At 36.2% G+C, this 17,419-nt stretch overlaps 1 long non-coding RNA gene across 1 annotated transcript; it reads left to right on the top strand.

Moving 5' to 3' along the window:
- The first annotated feature begins 375 nt into the window (after positions 1–375).
- LOC127836619 (uncharacterized) lies at positions 376–12,539 on the top strand. The gene is made up of 3 exons (XR_008028848.1): positions 376–971; positions 1,296–1,346; positions 12,319–12,539. It is a non-coding gene; the product is annotated as an uncharacterized LOC127836619 (long non-coding RNA).
- Positions 12,540–17,419: the final 4,880 nt, after the last annotated feature.

The following is a 17,419-nucleotide window of genomic DNA, read 5'->3' as shown; positions in this document are numbered from 1 at the left end:
TTATTCAATCGTTTCGCGTTGCAACGCTTTATAATTTTTAGGTTTTAAAATCGTCAAAAGATGCATATAATGGCTATATTAGACCATGGTAAATGTTCAGTATTACTGTTTCCTCACAAATATCATAACTTAAACGAAAATTTGCGAATCTGAAACTACTTTTTTCAATTTTGTCAATTTACCAAAGCGTGAAAAGATCCCTTTAATATATTCGAGAAATATTAACCCTCCATTTAATGTTTATAGAAATTGAAACGATATATGAAGTTTTAAATCGCTATTTGCACAATAATGTTTGTCTCTATCACATTAGGGTACATTGCTGTCTTACAATCTTAACGCGACGTAGATAAACTACCGACAATAGCTCCGTGCACGATGAAAACATTCAGAGCTTTCATTTCCGTTAACGTAGCAATACACGACAGCGGTGTGTGTGAGTGTGCTTGATACGCATAGTAAACCGTGACAATGGCGTCTTCGATCATACTTTGGGTGTTAATAATTCTCCTGGAAACCAACACCATATCAGGCAATAAGTTTTGATGTATTAATTAAATGTTTCTCTTTTCATATTAAAAGCATAGTAACACTTGAATTTAAATTTGATGTTTAACCATGTCACAATTAATGTGTTGTAATTTACATTCCAGGAACATGCACAGAATTCGTTGATGGGCCTATAAACCGTGTTTGGATGGAATATAAATTCACATGGGCAAATACCGAAACAAAACACGTATACTGTTTTAATGGATCCGAACACTCTCCGATAGGAGAGTGCTATGAATTTGATAGATTTGAATGCCCCATTGATCAAGCGAGCAGCGGTGTGTACACTATGTCTTCGAATGCAGATTTAACGGTAGTGTACGTTGTCATAATAACATCAAATAACATAACGTCGGGAAACTTCAGTTGTTCTAAAACCGATGGTGCAGGGAAAATCACAAAATGTGTACAACATTCAGGTACTACTATTTCTTTCTTGCATAGAAAACCGTTTTCTTTAAAAGTAATGATTTATTTCATACAAATTCACTGATAACAGCGTTTGAATGTTAGTTAATTTAAAATAAATAAATTAATTACATAGATAGCTCGGTAAAATTAAAAAACAACAACAACTTACTGTACCATTTTATTACAAGATTCATTCACATTTCCGAATAACACAAAAGAACAATTGTGAGGGGAAACAAATTTACAGGACAGTTTTGAAAACCATTTGATTACAAAGCTATGCTTAAACGATTATAATGAATCGTTGATTTATGTGTCTCCTTTTATTTAAGTTTCAACAACTCCTGCACCTACGACAAGTATGACAACTCCAAAACCTGGAGGTATTGTGTGTTATTTATTTTGTTGTTGTCGTTTTATTTGTTGTTGTTGTTGTTACGAACTAATATGCGATTTTGGTTGTTTAAAACATGCAGAATAGTGTACACACATGATACTGGAACAGAATACGGTGGTTAGAGATACGGATTTTGAGATCCGAAAACCCTATTTACAATGTTAAAAGTGTTCTATTTATTAAGGAAACGCTTGTAAAAATACTGTTCAGAATCATGCATTTACAATCAAGTGTTCATATTGGTCTATGATTGTAGTCTAAATGATATAAAAACCGCAACTATTCGGGGAATCACATCATAAAACATGTTTAATTGGTTTCATCATACCCTCCTCTTCATGTATTAGTCAATATATCAAGCGTTTCAAGATCGGCAACTCTTCATAACTAGCAACGAAATGACTAGAGTTATCTCCCTCCTTCAAGATGACACTCTTAAACGTATTCCTTTAACGTTTAAACGGATAAAACGCTTTTCACTATCATTGACTTTTTAGCGTAACATACAGGTGAAAGCTCTGTAAGGGCTACATTTGTAAGAAAACTTATTACATATTCAAGTTGACAAAATATACTCAGAAACAATAGTGGGTAAATAATAGGGATTGTATCATAACATAAATATTAAGTTTTATAAATATTTTGAAAAAATTAAACAGTGTGTGTGTGTATGTGTGTGCGTGCGTGCGCGCGTGTGCGTGTGTATGCGGGTATATGTATGCGTGTGGGCGTATGCGTGTGCGCGTATGATCACGCGCATGTGTGTCCCTGTGTGTGTATGTGTGCTTAAAAGCATTAGCGTTTGTGCGCCATGCCTGCGTGTGTATGTGTGTGTGTGTGTGTGTGTGTGTGTGTGTGTGGATTTGTTTGTGAGTGTTCCACTTTCGCAATTTTACGTCTATGTGATTCGAAGCGCTTTATATGATTTTCAGATCATTGAGGAGGTTTCTAGCTTTCGCTTAAATCCACCGTCTGTCTTATATGTTGACCACCTACTGAGCATAATCGTAATTTAAATATTTGAAGGCAGCTTGATAGTCCTTGACAAGTTTCATAACTTTGATATAATTCCACGTATGATGTTCAGAAAGTGACTGACACACGATGATATTACAGATTAACCCAACACTTCACAATAAGGAACATCTTTTCTTCAGTAAGGACAGCGATAATGCATATCTTTCGCTTAAATACACCGTCTGTCTTATATGTTGACCACCTACTGAGCATAATCGTAATTTAAATATTTGAAGGCAGCTTGATATTCCTTGACAAGTTTCATAACTTTGATATAATTCCACGTATGATGTTCAGAAAGTGACTGATACACGATGGTTTTACAAATTAACCCAACACTTCACAATAAGGAACATCTTTTCTTCAGTATTCGCAGCGATAATGCATATTTAGACAAATACTTGTAGCCAGTATCATGCGAAGTCAACAGGTACCTTCAGGTTTAATAATTTACTACAGTTGTATGAAAAGTGTCTGAAGTAATTGAAACATGCTTACAATGAAATGATCAGTCATATTTGGTTATTTGTGTTTTCCGCATTGATGCACGTTTCATGTAATGCCATGAAAATGATTATTTGGATTAATCACATTCAGAAAGTGAAATGTCATAATTAAAAGACATTGTATTAACTTGAAATATGCATTGGTATTATTCACATTACAAATGTACGGTTTACACATGTCTGTTAGAATTGGACAAATGCTGACAGACGCCTTCAGGCTATTGTCTGATTATAAATAATTGCGTAATGCAACTAACAATTATCATTTAGCATCATGAACGTATAAGCGGATCCGTTCTTTTCAAAAATCGCCTTCTGCATTTTATTAATTTAAAGAACTGTTGTAAAGGTAGTTATGCTATATTTGTATAATTGCAATTGCTATGTTGAAATAAAGTTTTTTTTTTAAACTATGTTTTGTAAAGTTTAAAGCATGTGTTCCATCATAAGCGCATGTAAAATTATATTTCCCACATTACCCATTGCTTTTTCATGACTGAAAACATAATACTGGAAAATTTACAACCCGAACACTCTTACATTTTCAGTAGAATATTGTCTTATGATAAAACAAGTACAGTGTTTAGATATTTAATTACTGTGCATTGATGCCAAATACAGATTCTTAAATGAAGCTAGCAAAACAACCGTATTGACAAACGTGCTGCAACTGATTACCCAATTACTTGAAGAAATCGAATTCATCCGATCATCTGAGAGTACGGTTCCACTACCTCCGTATTCGGAATTAGTTCGGATCCGACTTTCTGCTTAAAAAAAATCTCAGTTATGTGTAACAGTATTCTGGAATTTTGTTGAGGCGAAGTAAATATGTTGGATGATTTTCTGATTGGTGATTTTTTCATATATAATATCAAGTAATATATTTATATAGTATTGGTAAAAGATGCATGCTATTAAAACGTGTTTTTGCCGATATGGTCTGACAGTCTGGTTGATTGTATACACCGCGTTCGTAAGGAATTTAGTTGACGCATTATCAGGTCAAGATTAACCGGTGTGGTCACATTTTGGATTTTATTATGATGCGTGTGCACCAATTAGTGACAAAACGTTTTGAATTGACATTTGTTTTTTTTTATTTTGTTGAGGGACGGTAACGAATATCCGGATATCTGGATATCCGAATTCTGGTCAAGGTTTCGGATGGTAAAAGAAGATCCGAATACTTGATTAAACTATATTAACTTTCAGAGCCGGATCCAAAGAGGACATAACTGGGGGGGGATACACAATTTGTTCCATAAAACAAATGCGGGGGGGGGGGGGGGGGACGGCCGCCACAAGAAGTCAGTGTACAATGAACGGTCATATATCAATACGTTTACACTTAATATAGGTGATTTCAACATAAAGACGTAAATATTAAACGCTGTCTGTTAAAGATGTTTAATTTTTAGCGAGGCTGTTTTCGGAGAAAACCCGAGCTACTGTCATAGCCTGCTCGTCGTCCGCCGTCCGCCGTCCGACGTCCGACGTCCGCCTTCCGCCGTAGGCGTCGTGCTAAAACCTTAACATTGGCTCTAAAATCAAAGTGCTTCCACCTACAACTTTGAAACTTCATATGTAGATGCACCTTGATGAGTTCTACACGCCACACCCATTTTTGGGTCACTAGGTCAAAGGTCAAGGTCACTGTGACCTCTGATATAAAACTTAAATAAAAACCTTAATATTGCCTCTAAAATCAAAGGGCTTCCACCTACAACTTTGAAACTACATATGTAGATGCACCTTGATGAGTTCTACACGCCACAACCATTTTGGGTAACTAAGTTAAAGGTCAAGGTCACTGTGACCTCTAAAAAAAAATTCTGTCAAGCTTTCGAAGCCGAGCGTGGCACCCGTTATGCGGTGCTCTTGTTATTTAAAATTGCAATTGACATTCAACAGTACAACTAACAAATACACTGTGGCTCCAAATGGTAGGAGGCTGGCAGCTTAATTTAACCACACTGAGCTGGTAGGTGGACTCTTACAGTCATCTTCATGACGAGTTCTGAAAATAAAAAAGAGAGAGTATATAGAAATGTAAAATTCAGTTGAATTAACTATGCAAACATTTTATTTCAAAATATACATAAATACTGTTGGTCTGATCAATATTTTAATTACCATATATTATCAGAGCATGATAAAATGTGAATGGTATTAGTTCAAAATGCAAAAGTTGTAAAAAGTGCACATAACATTTGATAAAATTCAATTTTATTGAAATTAATTTCTACAGGGTGTATACAGAACGGAACAGGCATACAATGTATATCATTGTATGGGCTTTATTTATTGTACTATTAATATAAAGAAATGTGTTAATAAATTTACCCGCAATCGTTTTGTTCCTATATATCAATACTTTAGAGTTAAACAATTAAAACATTCTGAATAAACTTAGCGCAATAAACGCATTATAATACATTTTAAAAAATAAATTCTTACCTTAGACTCGACAACTGTGGCTCAGAATCAGACTGCTTTTTGGTTTGTTGAATAGACCAAAAAAGCGATCCAATGTTGTTGCCTTTCGCTTCATTTCTATGGAGAAAATGCCGTGATACGCTGTATTATATACCGCAATAAAAGTCTGCATATCTAATGTTCCCATGTTTATTACATCTGACAATACAGTGTTAATTGGTATACTTGACATCAAAACAAGGTTCAAGATCATCCAGACGCTTATTTAGTGTACATGACAGACGCTTAATGTTACCCAGACGCTTAAAATATCTGCCGAAAAGAGAGCATATCGCACTAAAGAGATCCTTGCGACAGTGATAATCGAGTGTTAACGTTGAACAGGTGACCCCTGTGGATAGTAGGCAGTAAGGTTGGTAGGGGCACGTCTTCTGTCGGAAATTGGGTAAATCGGAACATCTGGCAAACTTTGTTACAAAAAACACTTACAAGAAAAAAGAAGGCTTTAACGACTGGGGGGGGGGAGGCACGTGCCCCTCGTGTCCCCCCCTCCCGGTAAATTCGTGCCTGACTTTTGGTATGCACATTGAGCTCTTTATCGTATATTTCGACGTTTAATCTGAATACCAGACACCGTTTACAGATTGTCAAAAACCTTAAACTGAGATGTGCTCAGAAGGTGGCCTTGACCAAACTCTTGGTGATAATGGCCTTGATGACTAATTGCATACCTTCACCCCCGTGTTTTGATGTATGGTCCTTTCTGCCCGATAATAAATCCCCTTTTCCGGCGCATGTGAGTTGGGTATGTGGTCACCATACCGGACCATTCGGTTACTGCGGTTTACCCCCACATCATAAGACAACACCAACATTGAATATCTATTAGTAAAATTATTATAGCTGGAGATTTCAGATCCCATTCAAAATTCTTCCCAACTTTCGTGAGTCGAATAAGCAACTAAGGTTTGAGTGCTGGGATACATACCGAGTCTACACATAATGCGGCCTTTGACCCGGATGGACCTCATAAAGTTCAAAATATACACACGCACTTGCAAACAATCGACATCAAATGGCTTCTTTGCTTCAATTTACGGGTGCAACAGTGTGATTTTTTTTAAATGTAAACAGATTTGTATTTAAATCATTTCCAGTAAGTCTGCATGCCATTGTGATTGAGTTTTGTTAGGTTCTGTGAATCAGAGACAAACGCTTATAAAGCGTAAAACGTTACAGGTAAAATGTGTTATTGTTAATGAAAGCTGGCTACAGATGATATTAGAGTTCACATTTTCTTGTTAGCGTCAATATCATTGTGATGTGTTTTTATTTTTTAGAAATCTTGAACGAATATTTAAAAAAACAGAAACAATCATCTTTAAATTATTTGTATTTATACATTTTCGTTTTCAAACAGATCTAATTCTTACAGAAAAGTGGATTACATCCTTAGTATTTAATTAAAAGATATCTACGTTATATGTTTGTTTGAACTCGGCACCAACCCACAATAAAGAATGACATGACATACACGATGACATGTTTCGCTGTAGTAGTAGAACTTAATGAATAAATATTTTTTATTATATTTATTACTACAGCATTTTGACCTCTGCTGCGCAGATGCAAGATCATCATCATCCGCATTCCCTTGGCAAGGATTTGCCGTTGGGACGAAAGGAAGGAGTATGATACATAATTATTTCGCCAATTAGGTCTACTGTGAGCTGATGAGAGTTATTTATCCATGGGGAGTGATATGCACTCTTTCACGTTGTCCATCTAGCTTCTCCTCCGACTGCCTCGATCTTGCTCTAGTGTGCCCTGATGCACCGTCATGCACAGAGAGTCGTGCCTGGTGACGTGTCCAAACTAAACCAGCTTTCGTCGTTTGACGGTCGCCATTAGTTGATCTTGTGGGCCAATAAGTGTGGTAGTCATGTTCCGTTGGTCTTGTGCTATATTTAGGAGTTGTGGAGCAGTCTTCGGGTACACTCGTGTTCAATGGTCTGAATTATGCGTTCTGTGTCCGCGTGAAGCACCCAAGTCTAGCAGCTGTACAGAAGGATGGAGATTAAGAGATACATGCAGAGTGTGTAATTTGTGGACAAACTTTAGGAGCTGCTTGTCCGAAACCTCTTACGTCTTGCCATAACTGCGTTAGCCATGATAGTTCTTATCGGGACATCAGTGGTCCAGGTACCATCTTTAGACAGGTTTTTTCTCATGTATTTGAAACAGATAATTGTTTCCATCTTCTCGCCGTTCAGTGGGATGTCTGCACGGGGGCTGGTCGTGCTGTTCACCATGATCTTCTACTTCTCCATTCTGACCTCCAATTGTTTCATAGAACCTGTTGGTGAGACCTTGACTTTCACTGATTGGGCTTCCAATGAGGTCATTTTATCAGCGAATTTCAACATGAAGTTAGGTCTTCCAACGTTTGAGATTGAGGAGTAGTGGTCTTTGAGAGACTCTTGCACTACCTTCTCAAGGAAAAGGTTTAACATGAAAGGACAGAGCAGACATCACTGACGGACGCCCACTGATGTCCTGAAAACGTACACCTTCTGTCCATTTAGAAATACTTCGCTGCTGACGTTTCCGATGACTTCACCAGCCCTTCGTCAATGTTAAATCTTCTCATAACATGTCACATGCCATCATGTCACACTCTGGCGGAAGCTTTCTTACAGTCGATAAAGTTTTCGTAAAGGTCACGTGGTTATTGTAGGTATCTATGAGTGATAACTCTGTAGCTGAATATCTGTTCCGCTGTGCTTCGCCCAGCTCTTAATCAAGCCTGCTGTTTGGCAAGCAGTTCCCAGGCTTAAATTGTCAATCGATTGAGGACGATGCGTAGCATGCGTAGCTTTGCTGGGATGACTGATTAGGCTGATGGTGCGGTGATGATCTAACCACTTAAGGTTGCCCTTTTTCGGTAGGGGGATGCCCTGAGACTGGGTCCACTCTTTTGTTCACATTTGTTCCTCCCAGATATTATGGCATAGTGCCGTCATTGCTAAAGTCGTTGCCTCTCTTCCGTGATTAATCAGCTCGGACGGACGTTGTCCACTCCAATAGATTATCCTACCCAAAGACTACGCATCGCCTCCTACACATTACTATGGACTGACTTTTGTAATCAGCTTCTTGTCTGGGGTCGTTCTGAAGGAGACTGGGGTATGGGTGAAGCAGGTATTTATAGCGTTAGAATAGCGACACTCTCGGTCAGGAAATTCACTTAAGCGTCTGCGATAACACTTGCCTTGAGCTGACTAGTCTTTGTGAGGGTCTTAAGGGTGATTTTGGCCATTCTTAGTGCTTCCTGGAATAATCTCTTGTCAATGTTGTTATAGTGCTCCTCAATCCACCCTTTCTTGGCCTCTTTCATCTTCTTACTTATCTCCATTTTGCTTTCTGGTATTCTACCATTAAATCCAAGCTGATATTTTTCTAATGCCTGAGCTCTCTTCGTTTTCACAGAGGTTTTTGATTTCGGCCGTCACCCATCTTTTTTTTCTTTCCCAAGAACTTGTTTGGTCGATTACAGAAAGATATCCGTGATGTTGTTGGTGATTGTGTTGTTGTCATTGTCTATGATGTTCAGAGATGAAAACTTGCCGCCTAACTGTGCTTGAAATGCCTCTGCTATCTCTGGATCGTTCAGCGATCTTTAAAGTCAGCTTTATGGTAATGAGCACTAAGGCACGATAATTGCTGATGTCTGCACACAAAAAACGTTCCAATTGTTTATGCTTGACTTCCACCGTTGCGGCGTCATTCTGAAATTGATCTATATGTTTGCGTGCCTGTTTGAAGCATGCCATGTCGCTGTTTTGGGCGATGTTAGAAGGGTGTGTTGGTGGCTTCTGGCGAACTAAAGAAACCTAAACCATCTGTCGTTGGTCTCTCTTAAGCCAGACTCTCATTGACTAATCTGTGATCCAACGTTGACGTTTCCGTAACCCTTGACAATGAGAATGTCCTCTTAGGGTCATCGACTATGTTGCGTTCTAATTTTGAATAGAATTGGGTAATCTCCTCGTCGTAGTCAACTGTCGATGATTGTGATTTTGTGAGAGGCACTCTTGGTGATCTCGATCTCCTGTCCAAGAATTTACAATCTGTCGTACGAAACGTGTCAGCCCCTCACTTTGATTCGCCCGCCAGCTGAAGCGGTTAAAAATGGTGAAGTTGGGTCAAATTGTCAGAAGCCAGAATTAAGTGTTCAGTGTGTTGTTCTTTACTTCCCGATGGAGCTGCTGCAAAGCAACAAAGTACTATCTCTACGCTGAGCACCCCATATACCACTGGTATTTTAAAGCTGTAAATTGCAATATCATTATCACTGAACAATACTTCAGCGGCGAAATATGAACAATAAATAAATAAAATAAAATAATAAATAAAAAGATTACACAATACAAATAAACGAATACATAAAAACTAAATAAATTAATGATCATACCGTCGTAAAACAATAACCGGAGCACCCCCACCCCCTCACCCCCCTTCCTTGTACATATCAACATTCTCTCGGTCAGTGGATTTTAGCTTTTTCTAAAGGGATTCACTTACCTAGATATATAAATTCTATGAATGCTATACTACTGCTATCACTAAATTACGAATAATCGTTTATACATAAAGACATATGTTGCTTTATTTTTCTACATATACTTGAATAAATTAATAATATTTAGAAGTAAGTATACACAAACAACCGGACGTGACGTCATTTACAAGCAATATCACTCTAAAAAATATATATGTCGCAAATGACTCAATATATATGAATATTAATTTTCAGTGAAAATTTTTAATAATTTTTTATCAAATATTATTTTAAAATAAGTGTAAAAAATGTTTTGTAAGCTAATTGTCATTTTATGTAATTCATATTACTTTCTTAATTAATAGCTCTATTGTAAATAATAGTTTTCCAGATGCTATAAAAAGTGCCAAAGTAAAGCCACTTTTTAAGAAGAATGATATTCTGATGTTTGTAATTATAGGCCAGTTAGTATTTGACGATAGTGTCAAAAAATTTTGAGCGCGCCGTATACAACCAGCTAGAGTCTTTTTTCGTCAAAAACAACATTTTGTACGAATATCAAAGTGGGAGGTACTCTACAGACTCCTGCCTTATCCATCTTACGGATCACATTCGTGCACAGATCGCTAGGGGTATGGTCACGGGAATGATTATGCTTGACCTCAAAAAGGCTTTCGATACTGTGGACCATGATATCATGTGTCGAAACATATAACCAGACAGTAGTGAAATCTCACATGTAAAGGGATCTAGCTTTCGGTTTAAACCTTCTCTGTTCGGTAGGGTGAATACAATTTGAACCATGTCCCTAAATAAACCTGCTTAAAGTATGCTGTATATCTTTTACACATTTTCATATCTCTGTTATAATTCTTTATTTGTATAATGGTATTAAATTGACTAACGTATAATCGTTATGACAGGTCAAACCAACATTGCCGAGCTTTTGCAAAATACTGGTATGCAGTATCCTAAGAAGTCAACTGGTAACTTAATATGTTTGAACTATCTGCATATTTAACGATCAATGCTTATTTGATTAATTGTGAATTTCGCTTGGATGAACTTTAAACTTAAAATGTAATGCTTGAATTGGAATAAGTTAGTTATTATCATTTAGGAATTGAAATGTAAGAGAAATTCTACATTGTTTAAACTTATTTGACGAATTGAATTATTCACAATAACAAATGCTGTTTTCATATGTAACTTATTGATGAACAATTTCTAAAATCGATTGTATATGCTCGTACGGAATTTAGTGTACGTGCAATCAGGTCAAGAGCCGCCTGTGTGTTAAAAATTTATTTTTATTTTGATAATTGTGTTACAATCATTGACAACAGATGTTGAATCTTAAACGAAACGAAATAACTGTGTTAATTATTTGTTTTACAACATTAGAGTACTTTTGATTTAAACTATATCTAGTCAGTATCCATGCCACTGTGATTTCGTTATATACTTGTCAGTGGCAAAGGCTTATGGAGCTTAACATGTTACAGTTAAAATATTAATAGATTCCTAAGAAAGCTGTTATATAAGTACACATGTGATTGTCAGTGTTCATATCAATGTTATGTATTGTTTAATATCTTGAAAGACAATTTTTAAACAGAAAACATATCATAACATTATTTTTTATGTTTTGTACTAAATCCTTTAGATACTTGTGGTAAAAATATATTAATATGTACTATATTTATAGATCCGTACTAAGATTTGAAAGAATACATTTCTTTTTCGAAAAGACCTGAAACCAGATACACAGTGGGTTCTTTGTAGCCTTAGTATATGATACGAGGATACCCACGTTTTAATTTTGTTTAAACTTGGCATCCACCATAATGGATAAAATCATTGTGTAGAATGTCAGTCCTTACACGATGACATGTTTCAAACTTATCGTCGAACAACATGGTCAAGCCTTAATTCATTTTTTTTTTAATGGAATTGTTTTGTACTGGAGGTTCATTTTTCCTATATTTAATATGACACAATTTTGACATTGGATGTGCAGATGCAGGAAAATGTATATGTGTGCAAAACAGTTAATCACATTTCTAACGTTTTTCATAATTCCTCGATTGATCATCAATCTTTAGTTAAACATTGAAAGGCATTAAATTGTTTTTGAAATAATCAACGATTCCACAGTAAGACATCTGTCAAGCAATATCACTCTAAAATATAAATAATGTCATAAGATTAATCAATCTAGAAATATAAATTTTCGTTAAAAGTAGTGCACTTTAATCCCGTGTATTTTTAAACTTGCTGTAAATATATTCTGCTCCGTGTGCGTACCATGAATGCCATTCTTTGAACATAATTAAACACTAATCCGTTATGTTTGAGTTGTCGCCGATTTTAATCAAAATTTGCCAATTCTAATATTTCGCAAATTACCATACTGTATTTTCTACATTTGGCAGGTTGGAATATCTTCCTATTCGCAATAATCGCAATACTCGCAATCGTCGTCTTGGTCTTGGCGATTGTGCTCCATCGACTTCGTGCACAAGGGCAATACGGAAAACCTGGTAAGTAACGAGCAGCTTATATGAATAACTAAATAAACTAACATAAATTTACCTTCTGTATCTTTCTAGTTCACTACCGAATTTACAGGATAGGACTTTAGGTTAAGCCCCTCATCTCCAAATACGCCTGAGCGTCCTTCCGTCAGTACGCCGGAATTTCTCATTCCTGCAATTTCGCAAACTTTTGGAACTTGGTGTACGTATAAAGGGAACTGTGGCAATTATGCGCTAGATGATTCTTGTTTTGCGTGCACTACAATCAAAGCCTTGTTTAAATGTATGCATAAATAAAGGATCTGGCACGATTTCTCATATCATATCATATTTTATTAAACGAGTTCTGAATTTCGAAATTCCTGGACGAGTTTAATAAAATATGGTATGAAATGACAACGAGTGTCCGATCTTTTTTATCACATGCTTTTCAATGAGCAAATTAAATAAATATTTACGCAAACACAATTATAAATCCCGAATGTTGTTTACATTTCGTGACGTCATTTGACGTTGCAACGTCATTTTAAGCAAAATAAGAAAATGTGATTGGTCAATCGAACGAAAATAAGCAAATGAAAACGCTTTAAAAGTATATTACACAGTGTAAGATAAAAATATTTGTAATGGTTATATAATACGGGAAACAGGGTATGACATGTATTCAATTAAGCTTTTATTGTAGGCTGTTGAAATATTTATATTAAAATCATTCTTTCAGATCAATTTCAAAAGTGCCTCAATATGCTTTGCTGGTACAAAGTAAAATGTCTTTGGTCTTGAAAAGGATATACCACGTTGGTATAGCTATTCAATTAATATAAGATTCGATGTCATCCTGCTGACAAACAATACGTTTAATTTTGCGAATTACCCTTAAATAAGCATTATCGAAAGTGGCCTGGTTACAGGTTTTACTTCTCAATATCAATTATATGATATTATCAATTTCTTAAGTCGCATAAGAGTTTATAAATGCGAAACATATATTAATATTAATCATCATCATTAATGTAATCATCATCATCATCATCATCATCAGCAGCAGCAGCAGCATCATCATCATCATCAGCAGCAGCAGCAGCAGTAGCAGCGGTGGTAGCAGCAGTAGTATTATCAGTAACATTAGCATGAGCAGTAACAGTAGCAGTAGAGTGATTCTACTCCTTTTATTCACGTTTCGATATGCGCCTTTATTAAAACAATGCCAAAAATGGTTTTCCTATATTTGAATATTTTGACAACACATTTTGAATGATAAAGATAATGTTTTTGAACGTCAATTTCGCTGTAAATGATTACGTTGTATCAACTATCATTATTATTATTACCAGCGACAGCAGCGGTAGCCGCAAAAGCAGCGGCAGCAGCGGTATCAGCGGTAGGAGTAAAGTAGCGGTATTAGTAGCGGTACTAGTAGCGGGAGTGGTGGCGGAAGAAATAGTATAAGTAGCAGTAGTAGTGGCAGCAGCAGTTGTAGTAGTAGTAGTAGTAGTAGTAGCAGAAGTAGTAATTTTGAGGTAATCTTCGCCTTTAATAATATTGACAAAGTACAACAACTTGGCAGTTATCATGTAAAATACTTTTGTATAGATCATTTAAACTTTTTTTTAATCAAACACATTATTAAGCTGCAATGACCCGCGTCATGCGAACATGTGTGTTATCATATACGGCCAGCGTAGCTCTATTTTAGCTTGTGCAGTTTAGTCAGGAGCTACGCTGTGCGCTTTTAAGTCATGCACTGTTTTCTGGTCTCATGAGCGGACGTGGTAGCTCCTGACCATACCATGCGGATGCGCCAGATTGTCTAGAGCTACACTTTTTTACACAACCATCAAGTCGATACAATTGATATGATTGGTATGATTTTTCGAAGACCTGTTTCTGTTTGTGTAAATTAGCTACGGTTTAGAAAATGCGGTAAATGGTTTACAAAATCACAACTAAATGGCATACCCGGTAACTACTGTCGCATAAATGTGACATATTACAGATTTTATTTAGCGGGCTCTATGACTTGTTTAAGCGATGCCAATTTAGTACGCAGTCGAAAGCTATGACGTTCTCACACTATATATATTACGTGTGCATGCAATTGCTATGACGCACGCACACACTATATATGACGTGCGCACGCGATTACTATGACGTTCGCACGCGCTAGCTATACAGTGCGAACGGATATCTCTGACGTGCAAATGCGATATCTATGACGTGCGCACGCGATAACTGTGACACCAACACAATGTTCTTTTACTGACTACGGTATTATTAATTGGGGATAACAGCTGAATGCGATTACACTGTGCAATTGGCATAACACTGAAGATAATACGTGTTTACCAAATATCAGCAGTTTTTGAAGAATAGCGTGCGGCGACGCATTTCTAAAAATCAAACTTGGAAATCGAACGCAAATGCTAGATATATATGGATGTAATCATCCCAAATCATCACTAAAAGTGTGTTTTTTTTAAATAGTTTTATTTATATTTTAATGAAGTGATGTGTGAATATATTAGTCCTTAAAGTCAATTTTACTTACATTCGTTCTTAATTACATTGAAAATTAAATTTGAGCTAGGATAAACGCAAGACTATGCCCATTCATATATCGTAAAATGTTTTTCTTACGAATTATTTACGTGAACTATGTCTGTTTGATCGCCTAAGATACCGTTGTACACCCATGGTCATCCATCACTAGCTTGACCCAGCTGATAATATTTTCTTACATCTGATACGTTTTTTAATTGGCCATTGGTAATTGGTCGCGTGCGCGCGTCATTGTTATCGCGATTTAACACAATAAATATCCCTTGCGTACGTCATAATTATCCGGTATTGCACCTCATATAAACCGCTAAACAAAATATTTGCTATGCCCCTTTTATGCTATAGTACACAACCTTTCATGACGGAACATATGAAATGCAGGCGCCTCCAATATGTGAAATTGTGGGACTCCGCTCGGTTCTATCTGAAAATTATATCGCTATATTTTCATTGAATTCTTAAAATTGAAATCATACTCATTTTTATCGTGCGAAAATGCAATTATATATTAAAGCACTAAACATACTGTCTCAGCAATAATTTATTATTAATTTTTCGAAAACAAAATACAACAAGCGTGCCATAACGTTATTTGATTCTTGATTCTTGAAAACAATGCATAAAACAAGAAAACACAAAGATCTTCAAAGGCGTGTTTCGATCTCCAAAACACGTTATCGACAGTCATTAGAGTCAATGATAATAGTTCAGTCAGCACACTCGCGATCAAGATTGCGGATATAACCATTTAATTCAAGAATGTAGATTTTCTGCAACGGGTATAAAAGGTAGACCCCCTCCCGAGCCGAAGCTTATTGTTTTTGTCTGTCTGTTTCTAGTTGCATTTCCTGGTGAGTATAATGCGAAATATTATAAACCAGACCATCCGTAACACCGCATTTTCACTATAAAAATGTAATAAAAAACGTCGAAAATACATTAAATTGACGAACCATTATCGAAAAATGCATGTCCGAAAACATATTGAGATACGTCTTTTGCACATGAAATGAAATATGCATATCGTTCGATTGCATAAAATTAAAACCAGTCACCAGTAATCTAGCAAATGAGTGATCAATATATAATTTGGTTAACATAGTGTTTTACAATACGCTATTGCAGTGCTTTAATTTGCTAATCGATCAAGATGACGGATATTTGCAACATTTCGCAGACTTGTAAGTTTTTCGGAAAGTAGCGAAGAGGTTTCGTCAGTTAAGCTCGATTGGTCATTGTCGGCTCGGGAACTACTTTCATGTACCCCGGGTACTCTTAAGTACATTTGTTTACATGTACCCCGGGTATTGTAAATATACTAAAACGTACCAGGAAATTTTTAACGCTAAATCGGTCGTTGTCGGCTATGTTTTTTTAATTAATTATGCACACATTTATGTCATTTGTCTGTTAAATGGCCTCTATATTATCGAAACTCATACTCTCTCATGTTGATGCAGTTCACAAAACAAGAAGTTTGTTTAAGATAAACAATATCGTTTAACTGTAATCGGTAGCGCGTTTTATGACATTGGATTTTGAGCGGGAATACAACTCGGGTACAGGCTAATATCAACGGGGTACGTTTAAGCATATTTACCGTACCCTGGGTACATGTAAGTATAATTAAGAGTACCCGGGGTACATGTAAGTTGTACCCGAGCCGACTATGACCAATCGTGGAAAAAGTAGTTCTTTCAAAAAGTTTAGTAATACTCGACGTTTTTGTTAAAAGATCAAGTGCCGCGATTTTAAAAACCGTAAAACACCTTTATTTATCGAATTTAGTGCATATCTAAACCATTTCACACCTCACTGCATTTCAATTACGGTGTTATTAGCGAGACGAATAGAACAAAGTCGCGATTTTTCACACATTCCGATGTACTCGCCATTTTCATTCAAACCGGAAGTGACGTCACTATTCTTCCATTTTTCATGCTCTCAATAACGAACCGGCGTTATAAAGCTTTGGATGAATTATCTCTCGAAACTTTAGTTAGAAAAATTGATGGAAAATGGAATATGATAAAGATTATGCTGCGTTTTCCGTTCAACCGTACATGTATGAGTCAGAATTTAGCGACTGTCTGTCAGATTTTTTATGATTCTAACTCGGACAGCGAGGTTAATTTTGTCGATGCTCAAGAAAACCATCGTGTTGGGAACACGGATTAGTAAATACATAACTGTGTTTCATGCACTTGTCGGGGGAAAATACTTTTTTGATTGTTATTCTACAGTACAAGCTTGTTGAATATGACTTGGTTACACAAAACACTGGGTAATAACAGAACATTAGAACGGATACTTGTACCGCTTCTGATTAGGAAGGAATGTTAATATGTCTTATTACATGAATTTTAATTTAAAACATTGTTACCAGGAATAATAAAAGTGTTTCAGTGTGAACACTTATATAAATTTATTGTGAAATACA

This window comes from Dreissena polymorpha, chromosome 6 (assembly GCF_020536995.1).
Source record: "Dreissena polymorpha isolate Duluth1 chromosome 6, UMN_Dpol_1.0, whole genome shotgun sequence".
NCBI classification, from domain to species: domain Eukaryota; kingdom Metazoa; phylum Mollusca; class Bivalvia; order Myida; family Dreissenidae; genus Dreissena; species Dreissena polymorpha.
This window is presented reverse-complemented; position numbering and strand designations above follow the sequence as displayed.